Here is an 18,046-nt window from a genome sequence, read left to right on the forward strand (position 1 = left end):
CCAAGATTTTGTTTTTGCTGGACAGCTATTCCATCACCAACTTGATAGATATCCCCCCACCCTATAACATGTAAATGTATGTATAAGTCACTCATAAAGGCATATTAGTGACACAACAACATAAGCATCAAGGTATAAATGTAGCACAGTGGCAATACTGTAGTTGCAACTTTGATGATGTCGAGATGGATTATACCATCTAACATATTTACAACCTATCCTTTCATCAAGTTGTTCATGAGACTCACAACCTGTGGTACATGCAAACAGTTTAGAAAGTGTTCATATGTTTACTAAACATGATGCTTTACCACAACTGTAAATGAATGCATAATATGTGACATAGATAACAAGTATTGAGCATAGCTTCAGTTTGCAATTTGTATAAGACATTCAGTTGCTGGCCAAGTGTGTAAACACACTATCATAAAAAGGTGACCTAGGCCTTGACATATACTATGGGCTTATTACAATGTCAGTTGGAGTTTCCTCCGACCAACACTATGGCAGAAACAGGATGATCACCTCCGGTGGGCAGTCCTGACCTCCTAATTAAGATGCGACCGCACATAGGGCCTGATTACGATGTCAATTGGAAAGCTCCGGTTGGGGGCCGTGGGGGTACCTATGGGACCCACCTGTAAAACCATGCACTGTGTGGCAGGCACCTTGGGGTGCCTGCAACAGGGTGCAAGGTTTTCCGCAGACACTCATTTTCCCCATAGGAGCCTATGTTGTCGGTCAGAACACAGGCTCCCATTGAAGTCAATTGGAGTCCTTCGAACGGTGTTCGGAAGCATCATAGTTAACCCTGGGCTTAGTTCGCGAATTATCGCTACGCGTAGCTACACAAAGTGCACTACGCGAGCTAAGCGTAGCACTTCGCGAACTGCGTAGTACCCTGTTCGCACTGTGCAAGATGCCGTTTTCAATGATTGCACAGTGCGACAAAAATCATGCACTGTGCAATCATTGAAAACGGCATCTTGCACAGTGTGAGCTGTAGTTTTCTGCCGCTCGAGTAGATTTTTACTCGAGCAGCAGCTTTCTCAACGCGGACTGGTAGTTTTTCATCACGAGTGGTCGCGAGCATACGCGACCACTCGCAATGAGAAACCAGACCTCCCCGTGTTGAGAATCTCGCCGGGAGGTTTATTTTCCACTCTCGTGATCGTCAACTTGACGTTGCTGATCGTGAATGAGGAAAAAGTCTCACCGGGATGTCATTTTGCTTGCTCGCGGTCGCCAACTTGACGTCGAGGACCCCGAGCAAGCAAAAAATGACCGCTGCACTACGCTATGCTACGCTACGCATGTTTGCACTGTGCAACGTGCAATTCGCGTAATGCGAAGTAGCGCAAACTACGCAAACTACGCGAGCGTAGTGTAGTGCTTTGCCCAGTGTTAATCATAATCAGTCGGGTGGAACATCTGACCGTGAGTTGGTCGCAACCGAATCCCACAAGGAGTCAGGTAGTTTAGTTTCCGATCGACACAAGCTCCCATAGAGAAATTGAAGGTCGTCTTAATCCCTGCACCTTGTAGCAGGCATCTCAAGGTGTCTGCCACAAGATGCAGGGATTAACAAGGTGGAGGTAATGGGAAAGGGGACCCTACTAGGGGCCACCAAACTCGCTTTTCGACAGGCTTTCCATGTCAGAAAGCCCAACATGGAAAGCCTGTCAGAAACTGAGCATCATAATCCTGAAGGCGGAAGCATCTTCCTATGGAATTACGGGCCAGTCTCCGACTGGCCGACGGGCTCCTGGAGCCTGTTGGAAGCCAGCCGGAAACACCATCCGATTTAAATTCTGACCGGGTGTAATGTAATCTGCTTGTCGGAATTTAAACCAACGATTTCAACGATTAAAGCCTCGAACCTAAGGTTGGAGGCTTTATGACTGAGATCGTAATAAACCCTCAAGTGTTTTTTAAATGTTTTATCTATATAGTCATAGAAGTGTGAGATCACATATGTAGAAATGTAAATGGTGGCCATGGCCTACAACCTCTATTTCTAGAGGTATTTATCCGAGTGATGCTAGTGATTTTGATAACATATTCTGGAGCCTCAATGTTTTTTGATCTGCACTAGTGATGTCTATATTGCCTAGTCTACTGCTTTCTCCTAGCTTCACTCTCAGTGGCCGATTCCGATCCGGGTCAGAAAGCACTCCGACCAAGCCGGATCCGGAGTGTTTTCCGACCGAGCCGGAGGCTGCAGTCTGACCGAGCGAGTACGATGCGGCCGTATGCTGCCGGACTCGGTTAGTTCGGGAGCCGGTCGTACGACGCATACATGGGCTCTCAATGACTGAATGGGTACGTTGCAGACAAGTGGGTACGCGTCGGTGCCATCCGCACCGTACATGCCTGTGTCCCCCTGTGTCCGAGTCGTAGGGCTGCGGGTGTCAGGGGGTCCGACGTAGACCCCCAAAGGCAACTACCCAGACGTTTTGCGAGCCAGACACTCCGGCTCACACGGGCTGTCCGACGCGTGCATCATACTGGCTCAGTCGTAAATTGCATCCATTGCACGCCACGGTTAGCTTCCGACCGAGACGTACGGAGCGGTTCGGACCCGGAAACGACTCGGTCGGTGAATTTCATGTAGCCCGCATCCTACTTGCTTGCTCATACAGCTGTACGAGTCGGCCGGAAAACACGCGTATGGCTCGTAGTTTTTCTGGCCGGATCGCGTTCGGTGCACTTCCAACCCGGATCGGAATCGGCCCCTCAGTGTTGATAAAGATTGCTCTGCAAGTTGGTCTTTGGAAATCAGCTGAAAGAATGATCGTAGGGAAGGGGTATGATTTTATGCCTTTTTTGGTTCTATGTTGTAGACCTTTGTAGTTATATTTTTCTTTGTTAGCTTATTGTATAGTTTATTTACTTTGGTGACTACCTTTATACTCTCTTTGGTTCTGTTGATTTGTCTTTGCAGGGCTACTCTCTCTTCTGGTGAATATCTGTTTACTGCTTTGTGTTTTTTGCTTCCCCCAATCCATGCACTACTCATTACTATAGAACTATCCTTATGAATGTCTTTAATGATTTTGTGTTTAACTTTGTGTTTGTCTTTGAAATGGGCTTTCTCTTACTTGTAAGTTGGCAGTTCTTTCTGCATTCTTCCACCTCTCCAAACTCCCCAGCTTGGCAGACATTTGCTGCGGGCCTGTCCTATTTCACCTGCCATCAATCCTCATTGCCTCCATCTCCTCAGTATCCTCATCGGCTTGTCCTTGGTAGGGCAAGGTGGCTGTGCTTGACTCTACCCATGTGGCACCGGAAAGAAAGCTGGCATGCTGCTTCTCTCAGGAGCTGTGCACCCTCAACCAACCTCAGGGAGCCTCCTTCTTTGAATTCCCAGACAGAGCAGTAAAAATCAGTTACCTTCTTGATTTTCCAGAATTTAATGAACCTCCGACAGATATCTGTATCTGTATCTTGATGGCTCTTTGATAGATTCACTTAACACTAAACAGCATAGCAAACAAGGTAAGCAACAATCAAGGTATGTGGTCTCCCAACAAGCATCTATGTCCACCGTCTTGTGTGTCCTTCTTTCCCACCTTGGGCACAGACAATGTTCACCTCCATTTTACAGCTGGAACAACAACTTCCCGGCAAGAAGGAGACCCAAAGCTTCATCTAACATAGGCCCCATGGTGCCAGATTTGCTAAAATTAGGTTCATCGCTACAAAGAAGATAAATGATGAAAAAGCTGCAGCTACTAGAACATGAATGTTAATGACCGATGCTTGCTGAAAGAAACGCAGGTGCTCTGCACTGTTTTACCAGTTGCTTCTCAATTTGTAGGAGTTACAGAAATGTTCCCTGGTATAGCAGACAGGTCAATGAGACTGTGACCAAGTGATGTGAATAACCTCAGAGAAGGCTGACAGGAACTCATGTTTGTAAGGTTGGAGTGGATTGAAAAAGATTGTTCTGCAGCCTCGAGCTGTAGAAGACCAGGGACGTGGACTTCATTAGATTGGTGCTATTTTAGTTCTCTGCCTTTTATTGTATAGATGTAGATTTTTTTTATCCCATTATTGCTCTGCCTAGGGCATGACAAATTAATTAGATTTGTTTTAAATTCAGATGAGCATTTATTTTTTGCAGCACATCATAAACTCAATTGCTGTCAGGTGTTTACAACTAAAGACAGATACAAATCGGTGATTACCAATCTCATTTAGCACTTTGGGATGTGCATATGAGGCAATAAAAAATCAGCACTCTAAAACAGTATTGAAATGTAAAAGGGATCTAACCTAAAATCAGTTCATTTCATTTAAAAAATAAGTTGTCTCTGCTTTTTTGCCTTTTCTATGGAAGAGGATTGAAATGAAGATGATGATCATTATTATTATTATTATTATGGCCGTATTATTATTATTGTTTTTATGAAATAGAATTGAGTTGGTATGCAATTCCTTATTATGAAAGGCTCCTCTTCAATTACTAGTGGCTGTAGGATGTGTGGACAATATATCCCCCAAACACATTGTCTCAAGAATATCAGGAATATTGGGTGTCAAAAAAATTGTCAACAGAAATGTCGAAGGTAAAAATATCATTTTAAGTGTTGTTTTTAATTTCATTGTAAAAATATCGATTTAGGAAATATAGTTGTATGCAATGTTTGTAAGTGTTATTTTTTATGTAATTTGTGATAGTGTGTTTTATTCTAAATGTTTATTATGTTATTAATTTGATATTTTAGTAAGATTATTTCTTAAGTATTACATTGTTAAAAGTTTTGTTTTTTAGTTGTATTAATGTAAAAAAATTATGGATATATAATTTTGTTTACAAGGGGATATTAGATTTTAGGGGATAAGAGTGGGGAGATTTTTAAAAAGTGGATATTTTAAAGTAGAGTTAATGTTAGTTATTTTAAATATATACAAATTGATATTGTAAAATGTATACATTTATTTTGCTTTAATAATAATTTTCATAAATAAAAATGTATAACTAAGTAAAATATAAATTAAATATAATAAAATCCAAAATGTTTAATGTGCATATTAAATTGCATTATTGAATAAAAAAATGTTTTCATATAAAAATATAAAAAATTAAATTTAATAAAGTTAATTATTTTTATAGAAATGTTGATAAAATTTAATATTTTAAATGTTTTACAAATTTTCGATTTAAAATATTTTCTAAAAGTTTTTGCTGAAAATGATTTCATTGTAAAAATATTTTTTATATCTATAATTTGAATATTGGTGTGATTTTTTGTATTGTTCATTTTGTATTGTGATTTTAAGTACAATTTTATGGTTCTTAATTTAGGAATCAGTTTAAATAAATAAGGACCCCTGGTATGAGATCGAGGTTCCAACGGCAGGGAACAAATCAGTAATGTAGTAAAGAACCCCTTGGCAACCCATACATTTTCATGTAATTACTTAATAAAGGCCATGTATAAACATGTTATTTGTAATATTTATATTTTTTATTTATTGAATATTAATTATTAATATTTCATTAAACAGGTAATTAAATTACTAATTTTATCCTTTTATGGTCAGATTAGACTCGCTGCCTTTCCGGCCTCATGACATTAACGTTTTTAAAGCTTATTTTATTAATATTCTTACAATTTTAAACATAAATAAACAATTCTATATATAGAAAAATTAATAAAATCTTTCTAATACACTTTCATTATTTTATAACAGATGTAAATCATGTTTGGATTGTATTGCATGTTGCATATTTCCCACTTTTTTCCCATTATTTGACCTTTTTTTTATACTTTTCCTACATTGCTGTAGCTACATATTTTCAACATAATTTCAACATAAGTTTTTTTTAAAGAATTGTGTATATTTTAGACTATTATTTAGGCTTTACACTTTTTTTTACATTTTTGCTAACATGTTTTGATATGTTTTGCATGTATAATCTTTTTTAACACATTTATTTCTATGGGGAAATAGTCTTTTCTTGGTTTCAATTAGTGGGCATTTTATTCTATCACTGCCTTCTATTGTGTACTCTGTTTGTGTAATTTTTAGTCTATTTTCTGGGAACGAGGTCGTGGTGCGGTGCTCCTGTTTGTCAGAAAGGGTAAGTCCTTATTAAAGGTTTTTTAAGGATTTTGAGGGTGGGATATGTAGGGGGAAGACTAGAGGTTACTTATTGTGCTGCTTGTGGGTTTTTGTACATTTAGTGGCCTATTCCGATGTCGGTCAGAAGGCTTTCCGACCGACATCTACGGTTTCATTTCCGACTACCTAATTACAATGCAGATGGTCGAAAGTCAAACCAGCTAGTCATTTCAGCTGGATTCCGACCAGCTCAAGGAGCCCTTCGGCCAGACAGAGACCAGCCCAAAATCCCTATGGATGGTGTGTCTGCCGTAGGGATTACGATGACGGTTTCTGACAGGCTTTCCATGTTGGGCTTTCCGAAATGGCCCCTTTTCACCCTGTGGCCTCCAGTTGGGTGCCAGTTAATCCCTGCACCGTGTGGCAGCCCTCTGAGGTGTCTGCCACACAGTGCAGGGATTGAACAGGTCCTCGCATTTGTCTATGGGAGCTTATGCTACGGCCGCAGCACAAGCTCCCATAGACAAATGGAAGTATGTAGGGTTGGGACTACTGACCGGAGGTTGGCCTGTCACAAGAACAGGACAGTGTCGGTTGGAGGCAACTCTGACCGACATCGTAATGAGGCCCTTAGTTGTATCAATAGTAGTGTTTTTTATTAGTGTGTAGTTTGGAGTTCTCGTACACTGTTTTACTAAAGTTTCATTATCTTATATTATGTGATGTTACGTATTTTATGATGAGTCTGTGTAATGTATATGTATTTTTGTGAATGTTATGTTTTTGCGAGCAGGTTTTCATATTTATTTTACAGGTTTTTATCAATGGACGTGTTCTATAGGCATTGGAAGTTACCACTTTTTTTAAGGTTATCACTTTTGGTTTATATTAAGCCATAATTTTTTGCTCTGATTTCCTTTTTTTCCGGTTGCCTGGAACATTTCTTTTTTTAAACACCTTTTTGTTTTATAATGGTTCTTACATACTTTGGGTTACTTAGAAGGATAGCTATTGAATTTGTTTCATTTTTCCTTTTCTTGGCTTTTTAGGAAAAATATTTTCCTATTTTTGGTGGATTCATATTTTTGACTATGTGGATACAGAAAGAGATCTACAAACACTGAACATCCAGTTTTTTTATTTTTTATTTTTTGGGGTGGGAATTGTTATATTTTGTTGTTCGTGTTAATATTTTAATTTTGTTATTTGGAAATGTATGATTCATGTGTATTTATTTTACATGGTGGACTGAGTTTGTTTTTTTGAGCTTTTTGGTTGGTTTGGTTCACAATTTTAATGTAAATAATGTATATATTATTTTATTATATCAGTCCTATTTAATATTGGAGTTAATGTTTAGACTGATGTAATAAAATAGCATATTTATTATTTATATAAAAAATGATTTATTAATTTGGTTTAGAATTTGTGACAGGTTTTTGGGACTTTTGTGGAGTATTATTTATTTTATAATAAGCTTTTGGCTATTATTTCTAAGCAATCTATTCCTTTGTTATTTATGAAGATTTTGATTTTTTTCTTTAAACATATATTATTCCATTTTCTTAGGCATACAATGTTTTTCAATCATTCATATGGTGCCGATTAGGATCCTGGAAAAAATTTCCCCAACCCAATTGAATCTGGACTTTTTTCCGTACAAATGGTAAAAGAGCCGTACAAACTGCCAAGTACGATTCGTATGGGAAAAAGTCCATATGAATCGCATTGGGAAAATTCCCCCACACGTCCTCGGGTCGGGAAAAGTCTCCGACACGTCCCCGGACATTTTTACGTACAAATGGGAAAACTGAAGTCCCAATGCGCAAGTACGATCCGTCCCATCCGTCCGATTGTACAACTGCATGGAAAAAAGACCGTCCGGAGCGAACTCCCATAGCATCCATGGAGATGTCCAAACAAGTGCCCGGTACGCGCCATACCCCCCCCCAGCCCCCCGTATGTACGGAGCATACCCCCCAGCCCCCCGTATGTACGGGTCGTACCCCCATACCCCCCAGCCCCCCGTATGTACGAGGCGTACCCCTGTACCCCCCAGCCCCCTGTATGTACAGAGCGTGGGGGTACACCCCGTACATATGGGGGTGGGGGGTACAGGGGTACACCCCATACATACGGGGGGCTGGGGGGTACGGGGGTACACCCCATACATACGGGGGGCTGGGGGGTACGCTCCGTACATATGGGGGGCTGGGGGGTACGGGGGTACGCTCCGTACATACGGGGGGCTGGGGGGTATGGGGGTACGCCCCGTACATACGGGGGGCTGGGAGGTACACTCCGTACATACGGGGGGCTGGGGGGTACGGGGGTACGCTCCGTACATACGGGGGGCTGGGGTGTATGGGGGTACGCCCCGTCCATATGGGGGGCTGGGGGGTACGCTCTGTACATATGGGGGGCTGGGGGGTACGGGGGTACGCCCCGTACATACGGGGGGCGGGGGGGGTACGGCACGTACCGGGCCCCCTAATCAGCTCGCATCGCCGCGTACTTAGCTTTTCCGGCACTTTTTGGGTGCCGTAAAAATATTCCCATCCGGACTGCAGTCGGTGCGAATCGTAATTGCTGGTACGTAAAAACATGCCTAACTCCGTCCGGACGTCACGTCCGCGGTGTCCCGGATCACATTTGTATGTATTTTTCTGTCGGTTGGTCTTTTTTCCGATTCGTACGGAAATGGTGTTTCCGTACGAATCGTAATTGCATGTTTGTAAAGTTTTACAACCCGGTACGAGTCGGACGGAGAAAACGCTCCGACCCACGGTTTGTACCGGGTTTTTCCAGGATCGTAATCGGCCCCTAAGTAGTGGGCTGTAAGCATCTTCTATGGACACTTGTGTATAATCTGCAACATATTGGATATACTCCTTGCAGCACAGTTGCCTTATGCAAACAATCTGGAAAGGCAATGAATAAAAGAAGAAACAAAACATAAAACCTTGAATTTTTTACACCACACCCTAGCGCGAACTGCCATTGTAAATACACTTCTCCATAAAATTGTATTATATTAAGTGGGACCATCCTGTACATTTAGAGGCCCAATGAGGGTCATGCTACATTGTATATGTATGCTCCTGTGTAAAGCCAGGTGCAACAGGCACTATTGCTATCATGCAGATGGTGGTTATTATTCACTGTCCTCCTGGGACTAAAATGTTTCCAGTATATCAGCCCACAAAAGTGCAATAGGCCGTTTACGTAGACCTCGCAATTCCTCATTCGTAATGCATAACTTTCAGCTATGACCCAACAAATTCCCTATTCTCACCAGCCATTACGAGGGGCACTCTAGAGGATTTCCAGCATCTGGAAATCTGTAATTTGGTCAGAAGTAGCACCAAGTCCACAAACTGCTCCACGGTTTTAAAATTCTTAGGCCTGGGGTACAGAACCAAGAGGCAGTGTTCAACACTATCCCAGTGGCTGACAGTAAGCACTGAAAGCGCGCTATTTATATCCACCCAGTAAGTTGTCAGAGAGGGGGATGTCCATAACATATGCATAGATCTGCAGAATCCACTTGACATCTAAGACAATTAGGTAATGCCGCAGGGAAGATTTTGTTGAGTTTAAATGGTGTTAAATAGGCTCTGAGTAAGAGTGAGAATTGAATACCCCTGAAATGTAAATTGAAGGAGGTCTTTCTTGGGTATTCGAGGAGCAAGTGCCACTCCTTATCATGCAATGCGCAATTCAGACCCTCTTTCCATTTAGCTCATAAAGGTTCTAAAGATGTATGTAAATTGGCATGCAATCCTCTATATAGCCACTTAACTAGATATCTACCATGAACCATGTCATATACTGTGTCCAGTGTATATGAACATATTGAAGAAGATTGACATGTGTTAAGAAACGTCTGGTAGTCCATGGAGTTGTCTAAATTCATGATGGGTCATTAGTGCGCCCTCCGGGAACAGGTCTCCCACCATTGAGATCCTCCCCTTCTCCCAGGGTTCTAACCTGATCGATGTGAGCATGCCCACTGGTGTAGACAGGCCCCTCAGAGGTATAGTATGGGCGTAGTTCTCGGGGTGAGTTTGCATACCGGAGGGCACATCTCTGAAGATTTTTACTTTACATTGTAGCATGTTGTACATTTCTCTGTATAGTCTGCTAAGTTTAGGTGCAATTTGGTTACATATTGACCCATTCGTAGTTGTAGGTAGCTTTGTTTTATTTGTAATGTTTCAATAAATGTATAGAGTGTAGTTTGAGTTCTGCGTAGTGTGGATTAGAAGGCATTGCACCATCCTTCCACTGCATTGCTTGTTTGGCTTCCTGTACCAAGGTAATGTCACAAACAGTCCACTATGGCATTTGCAATTTGGGTTGGCATCTGCTTACCGACCGATGCAGTCTGACAAGCCATGTGTCTTCGAAACAAAACAATCCATTATGGGGCTTGGTTTACCTTCATTTTGTTGGTAGAAAGGGCTTTATTTGAGTAAATTGTAGAGGTTGGCTAACTCTATGATAGGGACAAAAGCTAGTGCTATCTTTTGTGAATTTTAAAGATGAATTGGCTGTTTGCAGCGTACTCTACACTTAGGGGTGGATTACAACATCGGGCGGAAACTTCCTGCCTGACACGTCTCGGAATCATGACCGACCGACTCGCGTTCAGCGGTTCCGTCTGACCAATTATGATGCGACCGAACACTGTTCAGTCAGAGTCTAATTGTTCCCTATGGGTTCTTGTGTTCCGCCAGACAACACAGGCTCCTATGGAGAAATGGGAGGTGTGAACCCTGTGGCGGGCACCCCACAATGCAGGGTTTTACAGGGGGCTCCCTCAGGTACCCCCTCGACCACCAACCATAGACCATGGAGGCAAGGGGGCCCTGATAGGAGCCCCTAAAGTCACTCTCCGACAGCCGACTCGAAAAGGCTCTGGGGCTCGACATCGTAATTGGTCGGCCGCAAACGCTGTCCATAGAGGTGCACGATTCGGTTCCGACCGACACGAATATTCCAAGAGACTGTCAAAACCGAATCGGAATGACTAACCGGTTTATGTTCCTACCACGAACATTGTAATCGGTCGGTTGGAATGTAAACTGACAGAGTGGGTCTGAAGGGTTCTGACACAGTCGATGAGATTCTGACTGTTAGGAGGAGGCTTTCCACCCGGCATTGCAATCAGCCCCTTAGTGCAGATTATTGGAGGTGTCTCCATAAGTTTTGATTAAAATGATAGTAACAGCCTTGTACGGCTGTGTGGGGGTAAATTTTTAAAATTGGCTGAATCATAGTTTGTTCAAAGTCTATGATTATTTTTTGTGGGTATTCGTTACTTTTTTATGTTTAATAAAAGAGTTTGAAAGAGTTTATAGTAATTGGTGCTTTATTTATTTGATAGTAGGGCATATATAAAAGGGATATTAATGTTTTGATATTCACCGTGTATGGAGTACATCTAAGTTAATGGCTTGGGACACATTTTGACAGTCCTATCCATCATCCAGGTTTGACAATGGCTTATTTTTATCAGGTTATTTGCTGTAGAGAACTTTAAGATGTGTTTCTCATTGTTCAAATGTCATATAAAAGAAAAAGTTCCTCATGATGTGGCCTTGTTAAACAGTCAGGTATTTCTCTGTATTGGCATCTTCTAGGGGCAGGACCAGTATCACTTGCGGCTTTTTTTGGGTGTGCGATTAATGGATTCAAAGTAGGAACCAGAGATGGTTGGCGTGTATATGCATGGGGACTTTAGGCAGTATATAGTTTACGACTTTCGTTGTTGGTCCTTGGGAGCTAGTTCTTGCTCTCTTATACCCTGCACTGCCCCCCTTACTTCTATTTCTGTCACATTTCGGGGTGGTTGTGTTCCCTTACATGAATAATAGCATCATATGTTGTACTGGCCCTCCCATAGCCCACATTAAAACAATATTTGGTACATTTCAAATTCACATTTTCTGTCCATGCTCTTTCATGGTTGTAGGAATAACCCATGATACTTAGTAACTGCTTTCTTTTCTAGGACATTATATATTTTGCTTGCTGTGTCATGTTATCTGAAAGTAATGTAATAATTTAGTAAATATAATTTTATAATGTTTATGCGTTTGTTATTTACATATAAATTATTCAAAGTACTTCTGTTTTTGTATACTTACATGTATGTTCCTTTTAGATATTTCACAATGTTTTGAACCTTTTCCGATGAATGTGGATGTCGTAATGTGGAGCAGATGCTTCCTTCTCCTTTGGAACGAAAACAATGGGTTAGTTTAATTTTAAATGTTTATTTCTTGGTAGTTTGTAGAGGTCATTAGGTTTATTGCTAATTGCCACTGGGGTGAGCTTCTATCTTTTAAGAATTTGTGTATACTTAGGGGCCGATCATGATGGCGGACGGACTGGAGTCCATCCGTCATTGTGGTGGTGACTGGGACCGTCCGCAATTCATGCGGCGGTTCCGCACACCAAATTAGGATGCGACCGCCACCATAGTGGTCGCATCTTGCATATTTAACTTTGCGGCGGGCGCTGCTGACAGCAGCACCCGCTGCAATGTTGAAAATGCATGTTGTGCATTACAGTGCACTACGTGGCAGGCACCACATCATGCCTGCCACTAAGTGCACTGGAATGTAGGGGGGTACCATTGGTACCCCCCAGTGCACATATACCCCTCTCACTGGGGGGCTGCAATGGGCCCCCAAACAGGATCTCCACCAGCCTGCATCATGACAGTGTCGCCGTCATGAAAAGGCTGGCTCACAGCCTGCATCATAATATGGTGGACGGTGCCTGCTAGGCACCAGCACCATTTTATGCATTCAGACCGCTCCGCCAGGCAATCGGTCTGATTGCCTGTGGTGGTTCCGTGGCAGACTGTCTTTCCGTCCGCCACAGTCACAGCCTGGATCCCCCTGCCATTGTAATGTGGCGGGGAAATTCGCGGTCCGATGGTGGAAGGACCACCACTGCATTCCTGGCAGTGGCGGTCCTTCCGCCATCGTAATGACCCCCTTAGTTTGCTATTTCTTTTTATTGCCTTGTGATAGGTGTTTCTTTCTGACAGCTTATCACTTTTCAGAGACATAATGTTTTCTTTTAGAAACTACATTTAAAGAGATAGACATTGGTGAGTGATTTGTTAATTATTTGCTACTTTCATTTTTGTTTATTTACAGGTTAGTTTTAGTTTAAATATAAGTTTTACTTACTTGGGGCCTGATAACAAGTTCGGTGGTCCCATCTCTGCTGTAGCGTCAGCATCAGATTCACCGCCGCTGACTACCAGTCGGACCACCCTATTATGATGCAGGTTGTTTCATAGACGAAAAGCTGCCACACTCGTTTTTTTCCTGGACTGACACCAGCTTTCATCTTTCCCCCAATAGATACAGTTGGGAAACTGAAATTGGGTGAGCTGAGATCCCCTCCTATAACTGCCGCCACCAATCTGAATTGAGCTTTAAATTGCCACCATAAATCTGGATTGACCTTGATCTGAGGATCAGTGATAGCTCTGACATTTATATGAGCTTGGTTGAACAAATCTCCACGACAAGGATTTATCATGTTGAGTCCGACCAGAATAGGGTCCTTCCTTATATGCAATATCTATTGTCCTGAAGATGGTCTGACGGACTGACGCCATTTAAGACCGAAACGTCGACTCCATCATCTACTTCCAAAATATTGATTGTATTTAAGTGATCATTATTCTCATTAGGAGATATGTCATTGTCATCATTTTTATTGGAATAGATGTTTTCTTCATGAAGTGTAGGACAAATTTGATTTCACCTCTTTCATGAATTATTGCTAAATTCATTGTTTATGTATACTCCTTTTAACTTGATCTATATATATATAAATATTTTTGTATTTTCAACAAAAGATATTCCCGTGTTTTGTGCTTTATTCATTTATTGATTTTGTCAAAGGACAATTGGGTGTCTGTTCGAATTTGACTCACCCGCAGAGTAAGTCCAATATAAATAACTACAGAATCTTCTTTAAACAAAGTCCCTTGTAGGCACCTTGACCTGTCACACTCTCAATGCTCGCCGCTAGGAATTCTTAACTGTGGCGGCAGTGGAATAGGCCAATGCATCTGTCTAAGGACGCACCACCAGTGTTACCACTGGCCCTTTTAATTGAGATGTGCCTTTCCGATGGCATGACTGTGGAAGTCCAACCACCACATCTGAGCTAGAGAAAAGGGAAGGATATAAGACTGAAACTCACCTGTACTCAGCTTCACACATTCTGTGCAGCCATGAAGCCGATCATACACATCCTGCAGCAGCTGTTCCTGTTTGATGATGCCCAAAACCCACACCATTGTGGACACAATTGACAGTAAGCCATAAGCTTACCTGTTTCCATAGACCCATCAGCAAATAGATGCCCCTCCATGGACCTGGCACTGGGTTTGGGGTCCATGGGCCAAATATATTTTTTGGGCCCCTGTTAGGAATTGTTCACAGTGTATAATCCAATTAAAGCTCAAGTATTCCCTCTTTGGCCAGGTCACTGACACGGCACAGGCACACTCTACCAAAGTAGGCATGTGTTCACATCTCATAATCAGGGATAGTGATGTGTGCATTAAAATGTGTTACACAACAGCACCTCTCCATCAAGATCACACCTATTGATCTCTGTGACACCTTCACATTGCTCACATGCTACTTCCTGTTGTGATATCAAAGATGCATCTGTATGGATATGTCGTGAAACTGAAACTCACCTTCTCCGCTAAACCTCCGTAATGGACTCTCACACATTACCCACAATATTAGCTAATGCCAGGAAAATGGGATTTCAAATAAACAGTGTGAGAAGCTTCCAAAGAGCACAATGTAAAGACTCTGCAGAATAGGCATGTCTCTACCAGGGGAACCCCTGAAAGCCTGGGTCCCTGGGGCACAGTACACTTTGCACATCCCACAAATCCTCTATGTGCACAGGACCTGTGGATTAAAGTATATCAGGGATAACCAATAGCATAACATAGTGCCATGCATATGTGGTAAATGTGGAAGTGCAATTCAGGAAAGCAAATACAGCAGTAACAGCTTTTGTCACACATTTAGATAAAGTAGGTGTAAAGTACACACATGAAAATGGACACAAGTCCATAAAAACCTCCTCAAAGGTATGACAATTTAACACCCTCCATGTGTGGATAAACAAATGTCTATCTTGTAGACGTCCAACTCATATCCAATCTACATCATAGGGAGAATGCAATCTAAATGATGTTGACAATGGCCAAGCCAAGCTCAAATACTTACCACATGAAATACCACTCAATGCAGTCTCAGCCCCAATTAGATTTCATTCCACATATCCGTCCATTGAACATTTTCACTTGTCCTGTGTGACTCTGGCACTGGTTCCAAAGTCAGATCATACTAACCACTTTAGATGGGTCAGCAATCAGGGTGAAACAAACACAACTGTAGTCACACATCACAAAGTATACAATAACATCAAATATGTCAAAAGTAATGACAGGAATAATGTGTACGAAAACAAGAGAAGATTTTTTTTTTTTTTTTTTTTTAAACCTTTATTACAATTTCGAAAAGATACAAGTATGGGCCTACAACCAACAGGCCGGCCGCTAAACGCAGTGTAAACCTAGGCACGACTTAACATGCACATCAATGAAGCAGCAAAAGATTTACTAAAGTGCTAATCATAGCAGTCAGCCACAGCCGCAGTCCCAAAACAAGCAGAAAAGGTTTCATATTTTTGAAAAACAGAAAACATCAAACTCACAAGGCAGAGGAGGTTAATGGCAGAAACATGTGCTCCTCGTATCGAGGGAGTAAACCAACCCGGGTAGACAGAGAGGGGGGGAGGGGGGCAAGGCAGAAGCGACAAAGTCGCATGTCGCAGGAGCATACAGGAATGCGGGGGCTAGGGAGACAGAGCGGCATCCATCTCACGCGTCTGGGGCGGGGCGCAAATACCTCCACGATAGGAGTTCCAGGGACCCCACACCTTAATCCACTTCCCAGGCTTGCCTCTCGCCACATACACCGTTTTCTCTCTAAACATACACCAGTCCATGTGTTCCTTCCACTCGGAGACCGTTGGCGGCCTCTGGGAGCCCCACAATTGTGCGATGTCACGCTTCGCTATCATATAGCCTAGAGTTACCCATTGCGTCTGCGTCACATTGTAATCAGTCGGCTCCCAGACATTCAGCAAGCATCTACGTGCCTCCGGCAACAAGGCAACATGCGTGACTTCTTCTAACACCGCATGCACTCCGCACCAAAACCGAGTCACCTCCGGACACTCCCACAAGATATGGAGAAAAGTCCCCATTAGCCCACAGCCTCGCTTACACAAACCATCCACCGAATACCCCATACGCATCAGGCCAGGCCCCGTGACATACACTCTATGCAGTATCTTAAGCTGGACGAACCGCAATCGGGCCGGGAAGCCACCTCTTTCGGGGAGGCCACCGCTGACACCCAATCCTCGTCGTCCAGTTCTATACCGTCTGCAATCCATGTCTCCCGCAATGAGGCCAGCAAACCCATTCGATCATTGATGAGCTTTTTATAAATCAACGAAATGGTGCTATCCGGCACATAGCCGTCCAATACTCTGGTGCCGATCACGATCCGGTAAAAACCGGGTACGAACCGTCGGACGGAGCATAATCTCCGTCCGACGCGTACCCGGTCGTCAATTTTTACAAACAAGGAATCACGATTCGCACGGGTACACCATTACCGTACGAATCGTAAAAAAGCCCGACCGAACCAAAAAACACCAACCAATGCGATCCGGGAAAGCGCCAACCTGACGTCGGGACGCTCGCAGCCAGCCATTCACGACCCAGGAATCACGATTCGCACCGACGTCACCCCGCACGGTGAATATTTTGCGGCAGCCAAAAACTGCCGGGAAATCAGGACGACGCGAACAAGGACCACCAGTACGCGACGGACAGACGACGACGCGAACAAGGAGGACCAGTACGTGACGGACACACAGGACGACGCCACCAAGGAGGACCCGTACGCGACAGGACGATGCGATCAAGGAGGACCCGTACGCGACAGGACGACTCGAGCAAGGAGTACCAGTACGCGACGGACAGACATGGACCCGAACCTACGAGTCATCCCTGCCCTCATAGCAGTCCACCTCCTCTACAGGTTACGACGCAGACGCCGCAGAAGGTCAGAATAACTAAGGGAGGGGGGAAAGTGGGGTGGGGTGGGGGTGGCAGGACCAGGGCAGGCCACAAAACAACCACATAAGTCACACACCACACATGGCCTGGACATACCTGACTCCCATGCCCTGGTCACCACGAGGGGGTGGGGGCGTGTCCTGATAAGCCAGCGACCGCCACAACGGAAGTCCGTCACCACGCGAACCGGCAACACAACCAGACAGGTACGTCCCGTACCCACGCCTGAAGAGCGTGGGTACGAGTCGGACCACGCCCACACACGTCACCCCAACAATGGCGGGACGGATCGCACCCACGTGACAAAGGCCTGGGTACGGGCCGCACAAGCATCACATAGCGTGGGCACGGATATGTACGGACCCTACCCCCACCCGCGTATGCATTGAGCGCACCCCCCATGCCAACAGTGTAAGTACGACTCGAACCCTCACCCGCGTATGCAAGGAGCGTACCCCCCAGCCCAACAGTGTAAGTACGACCCGTACCCCCACCCGCGTATGCATGGAGCGTACCCCCCAGCCCAACAGTGAAAGTACGACCCGTACCCCCACCCGCGTATGCATGGAGCGCACCCCCCATGCCAACAGTGTAAGTACGACTCGAACCCTCACCCGCGTATGCAAGGAGCGTACCCCCCAGCCCAACAGTGTAAGTACGACCCGTACCCCCACCCGCGTATGCATGGAGCGTACCCCCCACCCCAACAGTGTAAGTACGACTCGAACCCTCACCCGCGTATGCAAGGAGCGTACC

The sequence above is a fragment of the Triturus cristatus genome, chromosome 6 (genome assembly GCF_964204655.1).
Source record: "Triturus cristatus chromosome 6, aTriCri1.1, whole genome shotgun sequence".
In the NCBI taxonomy this organism is placed as follows: Eukaryota; Metazoa; Chordata; class Amphibia; order Caudata; family Salamandridae; genus Triturus; species Triturus cristatus.